Here is a 17,105-nt window from a genome sequence, read left to right as displayed (position 1 = left end):
CAGACACGTTAAATATGTCGGCGCTGACCGAGAGAAGCCTGCTCTGCTTCTCCTCACAGGACGCTAATCGGCGGGGTGGCATGTGACACGCACATACACACTTACACACACACACACACACACACACACACAGACACACACATGGTCAGTGTTTACACATACTGTCAAGCAGAGGGGAGGCTTCGCTGGGCTAGTGGTATAAATTAGGAGAGCTTGGCTGGTGGAGCCGGAGGGAGAAGCCCAGCTGGCTTCAGTTAGATTCGCTCCTCTGCTACAGACAGCCTGGCAGGACAGGTACCACATGGAAACACACGCACACAAACAATATGCTAAATCCTCTTTGTTATGTGTGTTATATCTATGTAAATATGTGAACAACATGCAATATACAGTCCATACAGGAAAAAAACAACATAATATTAAATGTGATATAACTTTTGCACAGTCCTTTCCCAGTATGTTAAATTCAGCAAATAAACAGTAGTTGTGCATTAAAATGTGCAGTGTGCTCTTTGTATAGGGTGTCAGTTTCACTTCATTTGACTAGGGGCACCCACACTTCTGCATATGACTGCACATAATCCCAGTGGCACTATCCTCTTACACTATGCAACAGTTAGTTCCAGTAGCACAATCTAATTGGTTGAGACACTTTTTTTTCTAAATAACAACTGTATAATTCCACTAAGCACTGCTTGCAACTAGTATTGGTGCAGCTAAGCAGGACAAAAACTGGAATTAGCCAGAAACAAACAGAATACAAATCAGCAGAAAGATGAGCTGTCAAATGCTTTACGGACTGAACAGAACAAAACCATGTTCAGCTCCATCTGGCAAAAACTGAAAAAGCTGAGCTGAACCTGATATTATGACAGTTTTATGACTCAACCCATGATGCAAAAGGGTACTACTTTTTTTTGGTGGAAGGAATTTCAAATACAGCGCATTTTATGCAATGCCAGATTTATGCATTCAGAATTGTCTTATAAAAGCAAAAGTATTTTTGAGATCATTGATAATGTTCATCATTGCAAATTAATTCACAGCTCTAACTGTCTGCTACAGTAAAAGATTTACTGAAAGCTACAGACAGAATTCAAAAGACCCAGGAAAAGCATCCTGCGGCCATGCTGTTGACATTCTGTGAGCATAGTGTGTATGAGCAGTCAATGCCGGCTATGGCTTCTAAATCAAAACATCAAGCAAAAGTCAGTTTGTTCAGAGGTGTTGATCTGTACTAGATCGCCAAGTTATCTTTGAGAATTATGAGGTTGGTGTACAGCTGAAATACAAACATTGCTTCAGAAATCATAAGTGTGGCAACCTTACCAAAATACTCCAAGCAAACCCCTAACTTTGCGATGTGTGGCATGTTGCAGAGTAGAGTGAAATATAACATTATACTGCTTTCTGGCAACATAATTTCAATGTGCAGGAATGTTAGTTTGCTTACAGCATATTATATATACATATACATAACATAAATATAACATATATATAAAACCCATTTCCAAAAAAGTTGGGACGCTGTGCAAAATGTAAACAAAAACAAAATGCAATGAGGTGCAAATCATTTAAACCCTATATTTCATTGAAAATAGTAGAAAGACAACATATCAAATGTTGAAACTAAGAAATTTTATCGTTTACAATGCATCAGTATAAACCTAGCTTGACTCACAGTGAAGAAGCCAGTCATGCAGGTCTCGATGTAAGAACCAGCAGCAGTGTGTTTTTCCTCTTACATTTGGCTTGTAAATCTGTTTTCTCCAGCGTCCAAATTTCAAAACATCTCACACCTGATACACATGATACACCTTAGCAAGTCAAGATTCATATTAACAGCATGTTAGTAAAGCTAGTCCACGTGCAGATACATTAGTCTCGGGTCTCAGTTCTTTTTGTGATCTAGACTCTTCTGTGTTTTACATGCGATGAGATAACGAAGCGCATGGGGGAAAAGTACAGAAAATTCTATGATTTTCCAGCACTTATGATTTCCCATTACTTTTCTAGGCCTGGAAAACCAAATTTCTATATGCCATATTTTCTCCAGAATTTTAGGACTTTACGAACCCGTGTCTGGCACACCCTCCAAAGTTGACTGACCCTCTTCTGTAACAAACTGTTCTGTCTTTGTCTGTACAAGCCAGTAAGTGTGTAAATGTAGACTGCATCCCCGCATTACACAGTGTCTTCCACAATCTCTGAAAACCACAGCAAGAGTTTCATGAACAGGAACAGCATGTCTGAATAGTAAATCAATGACACTTCTTTTACTGCTTAAAAGGGTCTTAAGAGCACAAAGAAGGGAAATGTGAAGCTACGCATTATGCTTGTGAGTTACAACCATATGTGAAGTATTTATTAAATGACCAAATGCATTAGTTTGACATTTATATGTTGCTGTAGCATTCTGTAACAAAACTTTGTATTGCTGAAATGGGAACTTTATAGCAGAAGGAAAACAAATTTAATGCAATCATGGACCGTCACTATTGTTCCAATTGACAGGAAATTTTAGTTTTGTTATGAGAGTAACGATATACAGAAGCATCGGAAGGAGCATTCTTCTTTCGTGCAGGTGTAGTAAGTAGAACAAGACAGATTCATCCACTAATCTGACACATCTGAGAAGCTAGAGAGCCAAGTCCACACAAACATAATGCATTTTAAATACATTTATAAATAAATTTATAAAAGCCCTGGAAGGGCTCTACACTAGATGTTGGAACATAGCTGTGGGGATTCGGTTCCATTCAGCCACAACACCACTAGTGATGGTCAGGCACTGATAAGGCCTGGCTCCTTGTTGGTATCATTCCAAAGGTGTTTGATGGGGATGAGATCAGAGTTCTGTTCAGGTCAGTCAAGTTCCTCCTCACCAAACTCAGTTACGGACCTTGCTTCGTGCACAAGGCATCGCATGCTGAAACAGGAATGGGCCTTTCTGTTTCCCACAAAATTGGAAGCACTAGCTCTGAGCTTGTGTGGCCTTCAGCTCCACAGCTGAGCTGCTGTTGCTTCTACTCATTACCACGTCACATTAACAGCACTAACAGATGACTAAAGTTGCTCTAGCACAGCAGAAATTTGACAAACTGACTTACTGGAAAGGTGGCATTCAAGTTCATTCTACTGCCAGTGGTTTTCAATTGAAACTGCATGGCTGTATGCCTGATTTTATGCACCTGTTGACTGACTGATTGAAATTATTTGTTGACTAAAAAGAAGACATAATCAATGATTCAAACATAATAAAGCTCTAAAACATATTTCCATTGTGGTCATCTTTACGTAAAACACGAACAAACTGAACATCACAGAACACCAGGCCTCATTCACCAATAACTCTCTATATTCTTTCTTGAATTTGTTCTTGAAAAAGGTCCTAAGAAAAAGTCTATGTCAGTTTCATGACATGCTCTTAACCCACAGAACTGTTCCCACCTTTGTGCTTAAGTGAATGTAGATCCTGTTCTTGCTAAGAACAAATCCCAAATAAGAAAACACTAGTGAATTTCAGAATCCTCATGTAAAGTGAGTAAGTGGGTTTTAAGAAGTATTTTTTTTTCTTAAGAATGGTGACTGAATGAGGCCCTTTAAGCACAAAACAATGGGAGTCGCTGAAAGTGCCAAACCTACTAATTAGTAGGAAGTGTCCACAAACGTCTGGCCACATAGATTATCTTGAGTCATCAGTATTCATCAGTCACAGTTAATCAGTAGAGTTACAAAATTTGATTCTCTGGCTTTGATGTTGTTGAACGTTTAATGTCTTGAGACAGGATTTGGCAAAAGAACAAAAAAATACCGCCACACATTTTGGAGAAGCCATTCCTGAGCCAGAAACTACTGCGTGTTAAGAGACAAACGTTCACCTTGAAGCACTGCTGTAGGGTCTTACAGTCAGAGAGCAGCAACACAAACAGCAGGAGGACTAAAGACAGACATAAATCTGAGAGTTTAGGGCTTTGTCTGCTCTTTATACCACTGTCCCCTTGTCACTTCTCATCCCATCAGCCCTATCCCACAAACACGGAGGCCCACTCATCATACTACAGATGCCCAGACAGACAATACCTCACAGAGAGTACAGCACGAAAGAGAGGGAGAGAGAGAAAGGAAGAGAATGGGGGAAGAGACAATAAGAGAGAAAAAACACAGAGAGACTAACACAGGGTATGGAAATAGGACAAGAGTGGGAGAGAAAAGAGTGAAAGAGGCAGACAGAGGGGTATGAAGAGAAAGAGTGAGATATTGAGAAGGGATAGAAAGAGGTGGAAAGAGAGAAGAGAGACAAATAGAGAAAGACAGAAAGGTAGAGAAAGTAAGAAAGAGAGAGATAGAACTTGTCAGAGAGAAAGAGAGTGAAGGGTAGAAAGGTAAAGAGAGAGTGAGCAAGAGAGAGGTAGAAAGACAGAAATGAATAGAGAGAGAGGTAGAAATAGAGAAAGAAGCACAGAAAATAAGAGACAGAAAGAGAGCAAGAGAGAGAAGGGAAGATAGAAAGAGAAGGGAGAGAAATAGAGAAAAGAGAGGTTTACATAGGGAAAGAGATAGATACAGAGAAAGAGAGAGATCAAAATTGCTAAAGTAAGAGAGAGACAGAGAGAGTTAGAGAGATAAAGGGAACGAGGTATGAGGTAGTGAGAGAGAAAGAGAAAAAGAGAAAGATAGAGAGAAACTCTAATAAGTAGAAGTTGGAGGCTGAGGAAGGCGGTGGGAGTAAACGGGAGAAGGGGGTCCTCCCCATCAATCTCTCAGTAAATTAGAAAAGCTTGTAAATGTCGCTTTGCGCTGACCCCTGAGTGCTGGGGTCCAGCTCTGGGCTGGGGGTTGGTTAAGTAGGGGGGCTGCCCCGGAGTGGGGGTTGGGCAAATGGGTCTGGCTCTGGCCTGGGGGGCTGGGCAGGGGGGCCTCAGGCTGGGATGAGCACTGCTTAAGAGGTACCTTGATGGCCTCACACATCTGTGTCCACTAGAAGAAACGAATGTAATCTGATCTAATTGGTTTACGATGCAGTTTCTCTAAACCAGGGGTGTCCGATTCAGGTCCTGGAGGGTGAGGGTTCAGTACAGCTCTCTGCTCAAAGACACTTAGTAAACCTGTTAACTGGGCAAGGTTGGGCAATGTGGCAAAAAGATGAATGTTTTCAAAGAAAGGTTTTCATGATACATGTTTTAATGATGTTTGCAAACAATATGGAAACTATTAAAACAAATAACAGACATAAACACATTTACTAAACCACTTATCCTTCTGGATCGAGGGGGGGGAGGGTACCACTTAGCTGACACCACTATCAGCTAAGTGGTACTATGCAATTCATGTAGTTACTCTATTTGTTGTTTAATCCCTCTCTATAAATGATCTAAATCTCTCTTTTCATGATCTATGCAGTTGTTCAGTGATCTAGAATTAATGACCATACCAGAGCATGTGTTATCGCAAATAGCACAACCTTGAATGTTCTATTGCGATTATACAGCAAAATAAAGAAAAAAGTGAAGCAAAGGGACCCAAACATTGTACCAAATGTCCTTTAATGATGATGATTCCTTCCGCCAAAAAAAGTAGTACCCTTTTGTTTTACAGAGCCATAAAACTGTCGCAATATCAGGTTCAGCTCTGCTTTTTCTGTATTTTCCAGATGAAGCTGGATGTGATTTTGTTCCAGTCAGTCTATAAAGGATTTTACAATGCATCTTCTGTGCTGAACTGTATTCTGTTTGTTTCTGGCTAATTTCAGTTTGATGAGGTATAGCTGCTGAACAAAAAAGCTCACTTGGGAGCAACAACAGGTTTGAATTGTAGTCTTGCTGTCGTACTCCTTTTTAGAACCTGGCCAAAACCAGCTGCAGGTCAAATTTTATCTTATAAAAGTTATCCAATGTGTCCATTTTCTGTTTTGGTAGTACTGAAGTAGAAACACAGTAATTGTTAAAGTGATCGTCATATTGACCACCTATACTGGTGAATCTTGAATTGACCTGAATTAGGTGTTTGGGCTGGTAAGTCTCCAAAGCACACTGGCCTGAGGCCCTCCAGCACTAGAGCTGGGGACCCCTGCTCTGAACTGTTTTAGGAAAAAATGAGAACCTGATTTCTGATCAGTGTGGGCTCTGCTTTTAGCGATCCGGTTTGCCTTTATGCGTTTCAATGAATCACCAAAGGGTCTGCTATCAAGTTCATACTGTGTCTCAGCAGTCATTCTTAGAGTCTTCCATTTCCTTCAGCTCACATACATGAAACTTTAGCACTCACAATGGCCAATGGCACCACACTCTGATCACATTAACCACTGCAGAGAAGCAACAACTGGCCTTGAAATTCAAACCAGACATTTAGATAACTGCAGCTCCTGTATCGAATAGGCATCCCATCAAAAGAGACCTGCCAATACTCCCTTCTCCCAGTGTGCACTTACACTAGGCCATTCTGATAAATATCAAAGGGCTGTAGAAGACTGTAAACAGGCCTCAGAAGTCTGGTCATATTGTGGACAATGTAGCAAACATATAACACCACGATTTCCACAATATAAGATATGTATTATGATATTTACAGAGGATTTCCAAAATAACAGAAACACCACATGGAACATTCCATCACATGGAACACCACATAGCTACACTTTGTAGGTGTACAGTTACACACTGTAACCCACTCCTCTACCACATCCATCAGTGCCAAAGAGATCACCAGGTCCTATGGTGGTCCTGAATGATGGATGCAAGAGATGGGCTACAGTCTGTAACTGTAAACTTACAAAGTCCACCTAAATGGCAGGTGTTTCTGATAAAATGGCCTAAAAGTATGAGCATTTAATGTTGTGTTTCCATTGTTTTGTACTCATTCTTTTGCACATAGCAAAACAGTAGTGCCACATTTAAAAAAAATGACTGCAAAAAAAACATGAGTACAGTGTTTTTTTTTAATTAGTAATACAACAAAATGAACATTTTGCCCAAAACTGAAAAAAAAAAAATTCAGTGGGACACTAGGTCAAAAAACTAAAAAAAAAAGAGCTGACGATAAAAACAAACAGCTTACGTAAAATAAACATTAAAATTATTACAGTATGCTGGTTTCAGTATGTGACATAAAATTCAATGTCCTTGACCACAGTGGTTGGTCAACCAAGGCAATGAAATTCTCTGTTTTTGTTATTCTTTGTACCAGAGGCTACAGACAGTGTCGGTGTGCTCACAAGAACTTTCTTTCCTGCTTCTGTTGTTTTGCTGTATTCTGCATATCAAGCAGGATGTGGTGTTTTCAAGTGGAATCAAAGTAGTGCTGCTCCTGATACTCAATGTGAACAGTGATAACAAATCACTTGTCTCATATTTCACATAGAAACCAGTAAAAAACAACAAGGCCAACAATTTCACTGTTGATCTGCTGCTGCTTAAACTGTTTGAACACATCTTCGCTAACTGGCTGAAGTCTTGGATTTGTCCTTTTGTGCCTTTTGCCTATGTAATCTTTGTTTTTTGTTTTTTTTTCCTTTATTCTTGTTAATTTTGTCTCTTTCTAACACCAGAAGTCTCACTTCCTGCTCCAAAAATACAGGGGCGTGGCTAAAATAAGGCTCCGCCTACAGACTAAAACTCTGTGTTTGAGTAGTGACATGAAAACATAGGGACGGTATTTTTTTTTTTAAATGTTTCTATTTAAAGGCAAGTCTTTCAACCTCAGTAAAAAAAAACATCAAAACAAAAATGCAAAATATATATATATATGTATAATTTCACAAGTGTAAATTTTCAGCCTTTGGGACAGACATTTCCCAATAGAAAGTGCTCTATAAATAATGATTTTATACATATATTAAGCTTATTACTACCACAGTTAATGCTTCTGGTTTAAATAGATCATAACATCCCTATAAATATCTATAGTCTGAATACTTGATTGTTTTTAAAATTAATTAAAAGTTTTATTTACTGTGGCACCACCAAAAGCACACTGAGACATAATTCATCATGATAACCTTTCACCACACTGTCCATCGCTCCCTACTCCTACCTGAGCGACCAGTAAAAAGCCTTCAAGACAATTTTTCTTTAATTCTTGGAAAAAAATGAGCAACGCAGGTCCAACTTGGAGTGAGCTATAAGTGTGTGTCTGTGATTGTGTTGAGAAGAAAAACAAACAACCTTGGACCGGCCTAAACTAATATGAAAAAAGAAAACACAGTTAAGGGGTTTAGGTAGGGTAAATGTCAGCTGCTCTGCAGAGCGAGACAACGTGCATCTAATGTACCGAGCTTTATAATAAAGCCTGACCCACTGCGTTAAATTACACGCTATCAAACGCAACGAGCACGTCGGCCCATAAAAAAACCTGCTCTAAAACGTCCCATGGCACCACGTTGTCTGAGCTGCCTTAATCGCAGAGAGATTCACTGACACGCTTTCTCCTTCTATCTGTCTATCCAATATCTTACAGAGGGAGAGAGAGAGAGAGAGTGGAGCCCTGCAGACACGCGCACTGTATGTCTCATAAAAACACAGCCAACCGTAGATGTCATAAATATCTATACTCAGATGATAAGATATTATATCACAGACTCCTCTCTCGGGCGTTCTTCAATGATGTGAATGCATTTTGGATCCATTAGGAATCTCCTGTACCTCTTCGAGTCCTGCAGTTCTGCTAACTCAAAGTCTCTTGGCTTAGCAGTGAGATACGGAGCGGTTATTACTATAATTATAAATGCTGCCAAAGTAACTGTGTCATAAAATAGATTAGCCTTGTAAGAAGTGGAGTCGTAGTTCATTGTCTTTGACCAGAACCTCTCATTTAACCCCTCCTCTCCCTCCTCCACTCTCTTTGTTTTGGCAGCACGTCCACTCCAGCGAGGGCATTCTGAGGTTCATGCACAGTGCTACAATAACTCAGGAGCAGGGTGTGTGCGTGTGTGCGTGCATGTGTGCGCTTCGAGCAACAGGGCAACGTGCCCTTCACGAAACTCAATGCCTGTATTCTACCTCATCCTTAACTTGACCTAAACTCCATCAAAATGCTCCATCAGAACAATCATATCCAGCAATCACGTTCTTCATTCGGAGGATTAAATAAAAACTGAAGTGAAAGAAAACTATCCCAACCACACTTTTTACACACTCTTTATATATCTAATATCTTTAGATATTCACCTGGAGGTTAGATACAAGATAATCCACTTGCATGAGGAAGGAGAAAGTCAAAGGAAAATAAGTGGAAAAAAAACAAATATCCAAAAACTTCAAAAGAGTTCAAAAATGATTAAAAGCTACAGAGAAAATGGGGCTCCTAACAACCACTTGGAAGACCTGGTTGACCACCAAAACTGCCCCCATCAGATAAACAGCACTTAAAGCATTCATCTTTGAGAGAGAAGAGAAAATCAAGCTGCTTCAGATCTGAAAACATCCACAGGTGTTTCTGTCCATCCTTCCACTGTGAAGACAACTCAGCACGGGTCTGAAAGGACGTGTAGCTGTCAAGAAGCCTCAACTGAGAAAAGGAGACAGACACATTAAACAAAGAAGCTGAACAATGGACTGACCACCCCAGGGTCCAGACCTCAACATCACTGAATGTGATTGTGATTACTGGACTGAACTAAAAATAAGAATGGAGGCTGTAATAAAGGCAAAGTGTGGAAAATCTGCTATTATATTTAGTTGCATATTTAGTTTAGGCTTCTGTTTCATTTTCTGTTGAACATGTTTTTAAACATGGCTGCTGCTGTCTGAAAATGCCAGCTTAGCTTTACATTGTGTCAAAATGCCCTGATGAATAAACCGAAATTCTTTCAAATAAATTCTTCTTACTTCACCGTACACTGAAAGTTAGAAAGGCCTTAAATCTACTTGCTTTTTAAAATTAAACAACTGTGATGATGATAGTATGAAAACATTGTTAAAGCTCATTCCCGGGTCCATATATGGAAACTGAATTCACCGTTTTTGTGATGTGTCATGAAACCAGCATATTAACATATATCCACTTATCCATCTTAAAGCAGATTAGCTCCGCCCACTCACACTGCCCGGCCACAGCCTGCACTGCTTTTTTGAATGAGGCCCACTACAGGGTATCCAGTCAGAACAGAGTTTATTTACACATATCAGTCTTACAGGCACACTAAAATAAACAGCCTGTTCAATACTAAGGAATAAAGAGAGGATCAAAAAATGTCATAAAAGAGCAAATCATGACTGTTTTTGGTACATAAATATTATTAAACACAAAAAAAGTTTTTTTCTTTGTTACTTTTTAGAAAATATGAGGTTTTGTTCAGATGGCGATGATATGTAATGTGTAATTTGCTGTACAGTGTCTATACCTACTACTTTGGATAGGCGCTATAAGAGCTCTGGAAAGAAGAGAAGACAAAGACAGAGCGAGAGAAAGAGAGTGAGAGAGAGGGAGAGAGAAGTAACTATCCTCACATGGCTGTGTGCTTGGCCCGCCTCAACACGGTAACCATCCGCACATGCCCTGGTCCCCTGGGACTCATCAGCAGGGCCCAGCTGTGCGCTGGCCAGCAGAATTCAATTAGCACCACTGCACCAGCCATGCAGCACAGCAGAGTGAGAGAGAGAGAGAGAGAGAGAGAGAGAGAGAGAGAGAGAGAGAGAGAGAGAGAGAGAGCAAAGCTTAGCATAGCCTGGAGAATACAGCACTGTATAATGCAGCATACTAGCACTGGTCAACAACTGGCAGCTCTGAACAAATCACAGCGTGGCCAGGAATAGCACAGAGCGATGGCAAGGCAAACGCAAACATTCAATAAGGTGGAACTGAAACAGTGCAGGACATACAATTTATCCTAATAGTGCAGGTTTACACAGAGCAGCCACACTACAGAATACAAACCAAAGGCTGTTATTAAGCACGTGTAATACTGAACAGGTCCACTTTCCAAAAACAATACGAGAGCAGGCTGGCCTCTTGCTCGCCTCTCTGTTAGGGGTGAAGGGTAAATTAAGGGAGGCCCCTGGAGGACCAGGATAGAGGTGAAAAATTAAACCACAGGGTCAAAGAGGAGAGGTCAGGGCTGGGGGTTTGGGTGGGGTGTAACTGACATTAGCTGTATTGGCTTAATTTGGTGGGATTTTTAGCAAACTCCATTAGTGAGTGGGCCAAACACTGTATGAGCTCATGAGGGTTAATATAGTCAGGGTCAGAGAGTTTAAATAGAATAGAGTAGCACAGAAGCAGATCACTACTGGTGCACCTCTGATTGCAATACAAACGTTGAGTTTTAATTGTTAATTTCTGGCCAGTCAAACGTCTGCATGGTCATACAGCAGGGGGCTATTTCACAAAACAGCAAGCTGGGTAACTTAAGCCAGATGTGAGGGTTATCTAATAGGAACGTCTATAAACTTTACTATTGGACGGGCTTGACTTTTGGCATAAGTGAGTAAAGATAGATAAAACTGGCTCTGAAGAAAAAAAATCTGTCATTATGGTGCAGTTAGCCAATTAGCAGTGACTTAGCATTTCAGAAGTGGTGAAAAATGAGGAAACTGTCTGAACTGGCTGCAAGCAAGCTAGCTAACTTGCCAACCATAAACACTAATAGCATTATCGCTGTTGTTGGAAGAAAACCTCGTATCTCCAAAATGATAACTATACAGGAGAAGGAAAAACCTTCTTGACTTTTAATGCAAGTCAATGGAACCAGACAAAATTGGAGATATGAAGTTCTGTCCCGACAGCAGCTATATAATACCATCTTTTCCAGTTCCCGATTAACTGTGTACCATCATGTCTCTTTGTAACTTATTTTAGGGATACGTCAGAATTTTAGAATATCTGAACAGCTATGAAAGTTTATAAAACATAATAAATCATGATCTTTTTTATATGCAACCTTCTCTTTAACATATACTTATACTTAAGAACTATGAAATGTCTGACTTACGTTTTGAGCTTTTCTCTGTTTAGTCCAAAGGAGGAAACACAGAAAGACTACTGCAGTTGGCTAAAGGCTACCACACACCTGATGGAAAGCTCTGAGCTGCAGTGCCAGGAAGCAGATAGCACAAAGTGTAGCTATTTAAATGTCGCAGAATAGCACAGATAAACACTAAGCTCAATTTACTTCCTATGTGTATAGATTTAATTAGAAAAAACTTCTATCATGTTTGGTATCAGCTCAGAGGTTTTAAGTGATGGTTTTGTGCTCCGGGCCTGGGTCTAATATAGCTCAATACTAAGCGCAGGGCTATTAAGCACTGTCTCCGATGGTGTTAAGCCCATAGCCTCAAGAGTTGCGGGGTGGCACTTGGGCGTGTTCTGTGGTTGGCAGTTCATATAGACTGGATGGTAAGCTGCATGTTCAAAAAGTCTGAGTGTCCTCCTGAGCGTCTACTCACAGCCACACCCACCCCAAGAGACAGAAACATGACAAGCTCATTACTTTTCTATGCGTGCAAAGCGTTTAAAGCAAATTATGCCATTTGGAGAAGCAAGCAATAAATTACTCAACGCCAAGAAAGGAACCGTTACTACCCATGTGGAGTTAAGATTGAGTGGTCTGAGCCCGAGGGAGAAGTTAAGCGCTGACGTGCAGCATGTCTTCCTCTTCTTCCTCCCTCCCCTGACACTCAGTAGTGCAGTAATGAACTTTCAGCTGGCAGCCTCTGCTGTACAGTGATTTTAGTGGGGGTGTTGCAGGGGTCTTTAAGGGAAAGGAGAGGAAAGTCATGGAAACAGCGCAATTTTAAAGCCAAAGAGCATCAAGTTAAATCAAAGCAACACCACGCAAAACAGAAAGCAATACCAAAGGTATGTGCTAACCCTGAAAGGTAACTTTTCTGCAACCACAGGCCATTTGTCATTTGTTACTTTGTGGAGAAAAGTGAAATCTCTCCCATCTATGTCTCAGATGAAAGAAATCAGCTGAGTGCAAATTAACATAGCCCTTTATCGCAATGAAAAATCATTGGCTGTCTTTGCCAAGTTATTAATTGGCAGGTTTTCAATTACATGTCCACACAGGCAGTCCAAGCAGCCAATCTGTCTCCTTTTGCACCTTTAGACTTTTCTTTTACCTACAGTGTTAAGAAACTTAGAGTGCCATAGTTTTTCCTAATTTCAGTCAATGACATAAAGTACATTAAAACATTAAAGACTAGTTGAAGGTGTAACAGTCCAGCCCTTATACACGGTAGATCCAAGTATTTTGAAGCCCTATAAGAAACTTCTTATAGCTGTTACTTTCCAAACGAGCAAAAGAAAATCTGGCTAATTAAAGAGAATAAAATAATGACAGAATCCGTTATTTGAATATAAATGAATACTGGTTTTTGAACTGTGCAGTGATAACAAGCTGAGTGGTTTTTAGCCCGGAGGACAGTGACCATGATTTCCAAAAAGAAACACAAATGTTGATTTGTCAGACCACAGGACACTTTTCCACGTCCCCTCAGTCCATTTTAAATGAGCTCAGGCCCAGAGAAGGTGGCAGAATTTCTGGATCCTGTTTATATACGATTTCTTCTTTGCATTTGAGTTTTATCTTGAATTTTTTGATGCAGCAATGAACTGTTTTCATAGACAGTGTTTTTCAGAAGTGTTTCTGAGCCCATACAGTGATTTACACTACAGAATCATACCTGTTTTTAATGTAGTGATTCTCTGAGTCTTTTAATGTTATTATGTACTGTAGATGATGAAAAGCCAAAGTTCTTTGCTATTTTACGTTGGGAAACGTTATTCTTGAATTGTTGCACTATTTGATCGTGCAGTCTTTCTCAGAGTGGTGAACCCCTCTTCATCTTTACTTCTGAAAGACTTAGTCTCTCTGGGATGCTCATTTTATACCCAATCAAATTATTGATCTGTTGCCAATTAACCAGGTGTTTTTTTAAGCATTACACAACTTTACCAGCCTCTTGTTTCCCCTGTCCCAACTTTTTGGAAACATGTTGCTGGCATCAAAATCAAAATGGGCATATATTTTTCAAAAAACAATAAAATTTCTCAGTTTCAACATTTGATATGTTGTCTTTGAAGCATTGTCAAATAAACATAAGGTTTAAATGATTTGCACATCATTGCTTTTTATTTTTATTTACATTTTTCACAGCGTCCCAACTTTTTTGGAAATGGGGTTGTATTATTAAATGTCTAACACCTGGGTGACTTCTGAGCTGAACAAATACAGAGGCGAGATGACAGCTGTCCGTCTGTGAAGTCTTTCTCTGCTGTCTACTGCAAACTGAATCAACTCAATTCACCCTACATTAATTTCACAGAGAAAGTGCAACACATCTAGACGCCTCTGGCTAACTGAAGATAGCTGAAATGGATACCCATATTCTAAAGTAAGGTGTGTGTCATGTATATGCCCGTCAATTTATTCGTGGCCAATTCCATGCGCTAGGAGGAGGAGAACACAAACTGGCAAATCTGTTATGACCGCTAACATTTGCCCACACTGGCTAGCAATGTGCTGAGTGATGAAGGGAGAGGGAGAATCATCCAAAGAGAGAAAGAACAATTACGCATGGTCTCCCGGCCACGGATGGCCACAACCATATTTTGGGAGCCCAAAGCATCTTTTAAATTTGCGAACCACCTTGACTTCCATGAGTCGTTTGCCTACAACCTATAAATCACTAAAATTGAACATATAACACAATTCTTGTTTTTGCAATGAAGCTATCCTTTATCTCTCCATGCAATAATCAATTTCCGGCATAATTATTTTAATGCTTCTCTCTAAATATTGACTTTATTTAAATTGTTATTTGCACAGATTCATGATGCTAGTATCCGATGCCCTGCTGCTTGTTCCATTTTCTTCCACTAAACTTAACCCTCAGTCTTCTCCTTGCCCAGTAACTATAACCCTTTAGTCCTTAAAGCCTCCCTCCTTCTCCTTCTTACTCTCTCTGACATGTTTGCCTTGCCTGTGAAGGTACTGATTTAATGGCCCAGGGAGTAATGACTCTGCCAGAGGGGCTGGCAGACCAGTGTCTGAGGCTGTCATTTATTTCTCTCTCCCTCCCCCCTTATCCCTACAGAAAGAGAAAGAGAGAAAGAGAGAGAGAGAGAGAGAGAAAGAGAGAGAGAGAGAGAGAGAGAGAGAGAGAGAGAGAGAGAGAGAGAGAGAACCACCACATTTTAACGTTTTATAGGGACCAGTCCACTCGCAGCGGCTGCTTTCCCAACTTCTCTTTTCGGGACAGGGTAGATTGGACAGCTCCACACTTCGCCTCTCTACCTCTCGTGCTCCTCTTGTTCGATTCCTCGCTCACTTCCCTCCCCCATTTTTAGCTCTTGAGCAACATGGCACGTCTGGAGTCAAGCTCAAGAGACGTGTAAAAAAAAATTAATTAATTAAAAATCCGCTTAACGACTAAATACTTCAGAAAAAATTCTAATTACTATTTATGCATGTAGCGACTATTGTTCTTAACTTTTAATGTAATGAGAAATTAATTTAAGTAATTACGGGTTATCACTAACGATGCATACAGTAGTGTGCAAAGGTCTTTATCATCTGAGGGAAAGTCATTTACCTGGGTGGGAAGTGTTGATTTGCTCACTATAAACATAATAAAACACAAATAAGCAAATTGGAAGCCCAATGTTCACAGTTACCATCCAACACCTAGTTAATCTAATCAATCCTTCAATAAATTAAATCAGGTGTGCTGTGGATGGAATCAAATCCTTATAGTGGCTGAAATGTAGCGAGAAGTCAGAACAGACCTGTCTGTTAGGGCGATGTAATTAGAGATCGACAATGATTGACAAGTAACCCGACAAAGCTTCAAAGGCAATAGCTGCTGTGTTGGGAAAGAGAACTGACAAAGAATGAGAGAGGACTATTTAAAGTTTAAACAGCCTGGTAAATAATATAAAATAACATGTACGTGGAATGTTTTATTCACTTTCACTGTTAAAATGATGGATTATTACCCTGTATTAATAAGTCAATAATCAACCACCATAACATGCTGCTTGAGAAAAATTCTAAGCATACAAATGAATTTTATCAGTTCAGATGAGGACGTAAATACATGCATGCAACTTCACATGGAACTCGCACATGTTTAGCAGTCTGAAGTTCATCCACAAGGAGGAGCTATTAGCACAAGTCTCTTTTGTGTACATCAGTGTTTCCCAGGTTTGAGGGGCTGTATTACAGAAAATTCTGAGAAAAAAAGTCTGAGATCTGCTTTGTTGTCATGGCAACTTAAGGCAAGACTGAAGTTAGGACAGAAGCCATTACTGAACAACAGTTCTTAAGTCTATAATCTTATCTTATTTCCGGATACAAAAACGGTGTTACAGAAACATTCTAAGTTGCCAAAATATCCTAAATATTTTCTTAACTTTAAGATAAACCCCAGAGCGTCTTAACTTCTGTTTTAATTGTCTGTTTCTATTGTTTTATGCAATGACGGACAGCACAGTTCACTATAAGCAGCATAATGACGCTACATTTATCTACAATGAAAACGGTGCTTTGACTTGTGAGGTTTTTTTTTTTAACAGCTTTTTAAAAACCTCAGACACTGCAGACTCGATCTCCACCATCCCCTCTTATTACCTTTGTGTGTTAATGTTGATAAAAACTCATTAGACACAGTATTACAGTGATGGTGGTGAATAATGAGGAGACAGAAATGAACGTGTGTCTGTTTATTAGGAGGAATAACGTTAGTGTGCTTGGCTAAAGCGTTTGGGAAATGGAGACTGAAACTGTGGAGCGGCAACTCTGATAAACAGCACAAAGTGCTGACACAATATTCTTAACTTTCAGTTTATCGCACTTTAGTTTTGTTTGACTTTCTTTACACCAGTAACGGTAGCTAACGTTAGCTGTCTGCCTAACTAACTTGATTATGCATTTACTGGATTCAGCTGTGTGCATATGGTCAGTTGCTACGCAACAGACACAACAGTTAATTGTCGACTTCAATGGAGTAAGTTAAGATTTCCTAACTTGAGATAAGAAGATGCTGTAAGATAAGATTTATAAATTAAGATAAAATCTGCTTCTGTAATATGAATTTGTGAAAAATCTTGACCTGTCAGATCTTAAGTTAAGACAAAAAAGATAAGAATTTTCTGTAATACATTAG

The 17,105-nt window shown here is 39.7% G+C and overlaps 1 protein-coding gene across 3 annotated transcripts in view; it reads right to left on the bottom strand.

The window, feature by feature from the left end:
* Positions 1-17,105, bottom strand: part of ift80 (intraflagellar transport 80 homolog (Chlamydomonas)) — a 98,802-nt gene that overhangs the window by 42,510 nt on the left and 39,187 nt on the right. The gene's annotated exons all lie outside the window — the stretch shown is intronic.

This window comes from Colossoma macropomum, unplaced genomic scaffold (genome assembly GCF_904425465.1).
Source record: "Colossoma macropomum unplaced genomic scaffold, Colossoma_macropomum, whole genome shotgun sequence".
Classification (NCBI taxonomy): domain Eukaryota; kingdom Metazoa; phylum Chordata; class Actinopteri; order Characiformes; family Serrasalmidae; genus Colossoma; species Colossoma macropomum.
Note: the sequence above shows the minus strand (reverse complement) of the source record. Positions and strands in the feature narration are given on the sequence as shown.